Source organism: Pterocles gutturalis, unplaced genomic scaffold, assembly GCF_000699245.1.
Source record: "Pterocles gutturalis isolate BGI_N339 unplaced genomic scaffold, ASM69924v1 scaffold29619, whole genome shotgun sequence".
NCBI lineage: Eukaryota > Metazoa > Chordata > Aves > Pterocliformes > Pteroclidae > Pterocles > Pterocles gutturalis.
Genome location: NW_010134206.1, coordinates 38198 through 43674, shown reverse-complemented (window position 1 = coordinate 43674; position 5477 = coordinate 38198).

The following is a 5477-nucleotide window of genomic DNA, read 5'->3' as shown; positions in this document are numbered from 1 at the left end:
AGTAACCCATGATTGTTTCATACATTTCTCACCTTTTTATTCGTCTTCCTTTTTCTTCTGCTCCATTTTATTCTTTTCATTTCTCTTGCTTGCAGTTACAGTGTAATCTGGTAGGAGACAGCTCTGCATGACAGGAACAAAAATTGCACAAAAGTTAGACTCAGGCTTGGTGTAAAACCATTCCACAGATTTCAGAAACCTTAAGAGATCAGTATCATTTACAAAAGAACAATGCCAAAATATGAAGATCAATAAACAAAGTATGGCTTCAAGAGCAAATAATTCAAATTTCAAAAGTGCAGCACAGAAGTGTGCACCTCCTGTGCCTAAAGTCAAAGTTTTCCAAGACACTTTTTGTATTTCAAATTCTGGACAGCTTCAAAGAGATACCCTTAAAAAATGCCTCTCTACTATAGATTTGCTCGCACACTCATTATATATGCATAATGCTATATATGTGTAAAGAGAAAAGGGAAGATAATACATGTAGATCACATACACCAGTTAGTAAAGCTTCATCTCTACCTCTGTATCTTCAGTTTCAGCCATCGAAAGGTGATGTTACTACCACCACCCTCTCAAAAACACTGGTATATTGTTGTTAATAGACTAACTTAAACCAGCTAACAGTAAATGTAGGGTACTTAAAAGGTACTTAAAACCAGATTTGCTCTTGAGTTTGTGGTTGCTAAGAAAAATACTATTCAGGCTTTATACCTTTTTGCATCCTTTTTTGATCCAAAGATTACACACTACCACTGACATACCTTAACACATGTGAAAATACAGGATATGTATGGCCTACAAAAGTAGGCTACAAAAGGAGCTACAAAAGTAGCTGTAAAGTAACAGCCCTGAAAAAAATCACCTCTTCCCTGCCCAAGGTCACAGATAAGGCTGAGAGACTCTTACTGAGCTTTGTAAAAGCCTACTAGATGATCTTTATTTGCCTTTGTCAGACACATCTGCATTAAAGAAAAATGTAGTGGTAATTATAGTCCCCAGCATTCAGTAATTTCTATGCAAATTAGACATAGGGCTGCAAGTTGTCAGCTGAAAAAGGCTCGAAATTCTCCTGCATTTGTGAATTCCTGTGGCAAGTGTCATCCTCAACAACCAGGGAGAAATCAATCTCTCCCAAGTTGTTTATTTTTATGCCCTTATGTGGTAGGGCAAAGCTTGCTTTCGTTATCTCTTGCATGCTTTATTGTTGGTGTGGTTTCAATCCAGCCAGCACTGAATACCACACAGCCGCTTGCTCACTCTCCCACTTCCCTGGAGAATGGGGGAGATAATTGAAGGGGTAAAGGTAAGGAAACTCATGGGTTGAGATAAGAACAATTTAATAACTGAAATGTAATAAAATTGAAAACAATAATGGTACTAGTAATGATAATAATAATAGTAATAATACACAAATGAGTGATCCACAGTGCAACTGTTCACCACCGAGTGACCAAGGCCCAGCCCATTCCTGGATAACAATTCCAGAGCAGGGAGAGTCCCAAAACAACAATCCCAGAAGAGAGAGAGAGAGAGAGAGAGAGAGAGAGAGAGAGAGTCCAGAAAGAGAAGAAAGGAGCGAACTTCCCACCAACCCTCATCTATATACTGGGCATGGCATTGCATGGTATGGAATATACCATTGGCCAATTTGGGCCTCAGTCCTAAACCTAAGCTCAAATCCTAAAACAGTAATTGTGGATTACTCTGACTCTGCTCCCTCCCAGCTTCTTGTGCACCTGCACACTAGCAAAGCATGGGAAGTTGAGAAGTCCTTGATGGTCTTAGCAACAACTGAAAACATCAGTATGTTATCATCATACTTCTCATACCAAATCCCATAGTATATCCAAAACACGGTGTTATTCTAGCTACCAAGAATAAAATTAACTCTATTCCACCTGAAACCAGGACAATTGTTTACAAAATTTTGTTTCTAGAAACTAAGAAACAAATTTCCACTGATTATCAACATTTCTTGCACATTCAGGAGAGACAAGTTATATCTTCACACCCTTTTATACAACTCCTCTTTCTTTAAGCTGCTAAACTGTGGAAGAGTGGGTTGGCTCTTCTAACATCTGAACTGCGTAAACAAGGTGTTATTTCCACTTGAAAGAATAACAGTGTCTTAGTGTTAAAAAGAGGGGTATATAATAAAATGGACAATGTTTATGGGCTTGAATAGGTCAGGAGCAATGGACTATTAATGGTTTTTATGACAGATGTATTTCTTAAGCAGACAGCCACATCTGGAGGCACTCTCTCGCATTTCTGTTCCAAGCTGTTGAAAATGCATCCATCATACGATAAAATTGTTATAACACTGCATGTCTGTTCTTCCTATTTATCCCAAAGGAAAGAAGAGACAACTAGTATATCATACAGAAACCCAGTAGTATTGATATAACTCCTTAAGTGCTGACTGAAGCATTCAGAGGCCACATTGCTCTACTTCAGCACAACAGAAAGCCAGCTCAGTCACCTGGGCGAAATGTGAGTATCTGCAACAAACATCTATAAAAAATTAACAGCAGCAGCTGTTTCTGATGTGATTGGTGCTCTCTAGAGTTTCAACCTGCATTTCGTCATTCATGAAAGCTAGCTATGTTCCTTGGGTTGACCTGCAGGACAGCCTATGTGTTGGATCTGGAATGCCCTGTTGTCACCCTGAGCAGAAGTGGCACATCCGAAGCACTCCACTCACTTCTGACACACAGAGAGACCCTTCATCATGAGCACAATGAGGGTCATCGGTTCAGCTATCACATTGCCTGAGAAAGCTCCACACTCAGCATGTGCATAAACGGTGACTCGCACTTTGCAATTGTTGAAGGGTGTCTCACCCAGCAGATGTTTGTCTAGTAACATTACGGAAAATGTCCTTGAATTTAGAGATTTGTCAAACCTGACACGGAAAGTGACAAAGGAAAGCAACAACACCTCTTCAATTTTGCCCAATCCAAGCTCTCCAGAGGAAAGGAGAGGAAACAGGAACCTAACAAGACTTTAACTATCCTACAGTATCTCAAAATGGAAAACCTCTTGAACAGTTCTTTGCTGGTGATGTTTAAGGTCACTTCACATCTTACAGTTATGAATCTTACAAGTTGTTTTAATAAGAAAAATTTTAAATAAAGACATCATCTTTTATTTTTTAGTGAGGTACTCCTTCCAGCGGAAAGACCAAGAACATGCTGCTAATGTATCTGAGTTCCAGTATTGTTCTCTTACCTGAAAAGAAAAAATTCAGAAAAACTCTTATTTCTGTTCTACAGTGCAAATGAACAGCAATACCTTTACTTTTTCAGCCGCTTTCCTCTGAATGCACCTGAATTACCTGTTAAGTATACCTTGTGCTTTGTATCACCTTGGAAAAACACTTATGTTTTAGTTCTAAAAGCTAAGACACCAAGGCCACAGGTTTTAGAGCTGAACACCTACAGCTTGACATTGGAAATATGTCTTCAGAACAATTAGGAGGAGGCTCATACTGAATGCAAAGGATGTTCAGCACCTCTTACGACCAGCTCAGTTTTAGATACTTTGGCTATCTAGCATTAGATAACTGATCTAAATGCACTTTCAGAGTTAATGAGTAAACAGAGAATCTCACGGTCATGCTCTATAATTTTCTTATACTTTCTGAGATGTCTTAAATTATAACACATGCACTCAGAAAACATTTTTTATATTTTAAGCATAAATAATAGGGTCGACTCAATACACCAGTTCCATATTGATGCATTGAAACTCGCAGTATCATTTCAGAGCTAAAGCTGGAGCAGCAGGAAGAGGGGAGAAGAGCCTTCTCATGTCAGCTGGTACACTCCATTTCCTACAAGTTTAGTCATATGCCACGTAAATTGTCTCTGCTATCACAGTAATGCAGCTTCTCCCCATGCTGCATAGTTCTCCACCCTATACAGTAACTCCATCATCTCTCCTGCCCTTTAACCCACCCAGCAGCATGTCCAGTTTCTTCTCAGGTCCCCAGAGGTTCAGAAAAAACCCCTCCTTAGGAAACCAAGCTAAATATAAATCTAATGTGGTAGCTGCTCAGTTAGAAAAATAAAATGCAAAACAACAAATGGGATATTCCAGACAGTACAATTCTTTTACCTTTCTCTGTTGTCCAGAGAGGAGCTTCTCCTAGGATTATATCCAGATCACAAATAGAAAAGCAAAAAAACCAAATTATACAGGAAACTTCATACTGCAACAGGCAGCCTGGACAGAGATAATAATGAAAAAAAAAAAATGGTCAGGGAAATAGAATTATGTTAAAATCTATCAGATCAGGGGTTGATACACTGTCCATGCTGTTCACACTTTGATCTGACCTCTAGAAAAAAGGAAATAGGCTGCAAGAAAAATCAGATGTTAATTTTCCCCTAAATGTGGGGGACACAGGAAGTTTCATAAATTTATGGGTTCTGATCTTCCACAGAGAAAATGAAACATACAAGGTCTAAAAAATGAAGGTCAATCTTTCACACCAACCATTCTTCAGGAAACCTTTCTTCTTGTCAAAAACCAAGCCTTTCTTAAAGCATCGTAGGCTTCAGAGAAACTGGGGGAGAGTAGGCAGCAGTAAAAAGAAATGTGTTGCTAGGAAAGGAAAAAGGTGAGGTTTGGTGATTATGTCATATTCTTATTTTCTGTTCTAGGGGAAAAATGATATGTTGAAGAATAAACTGAATTATTAAAAAGAGCATATTGATGCAGCCTGCCAAAAAGACACTGCAATATTCATTTTTCATTAACAGCATTTTTAATATACTGTGTGATATATCCCAACAAAGGTGTTTATCAAATCAGTGCCAATGTGGGGGATTTTAATAAGGCAAGCCTTTAGTATCTCATAGATTACATCCATTTGTTATCTAGTTCCTCAGCCAATTTCAGTCTCAGTTCCCAAAACAATCTGCCTCCAGCTGTTATCCAAATTTGTCCTTGTAAAATGCTTTTCACGAATCCTGAAAAATTGTGAAAAATATGTGAAAAAATAGTGCTATACCATATGGATAGACATGATGAGGACAGGAGAAAAAGGCGTATTTGTAGCACACATAAGGTAGACCTTTCCTAATCAAAGTCTTCATGCAGATATCAATATCTTTTAGATTATCTGTAAGCACATGCTCAAATTCCAGTAGGACTTAAGCAGGACTTTACAAGATACTTACAGTTAATAATTGCTGAAATATTTTTCAGAACCTAACTGGTTTTAATCATATGCCCCAGTGGTTTACCTGAATCAGGACTGTAGTGCCTCTACATGTTGATAAAGTGAATGCTAAAGTAAATGCCACTGGCTATGGCTTTCCTTTTTATGAAACTGAAGCCATAGCAGACAAAATATCAAAATAAATAGCCTCTTCTTCACCCCATGAAACACAGATAATTCCAACAACCAGCTTCAAGTGCAGGATTAAGGGCTGCATGTTTTCAGTTGCTAATTCCAGTAGGGT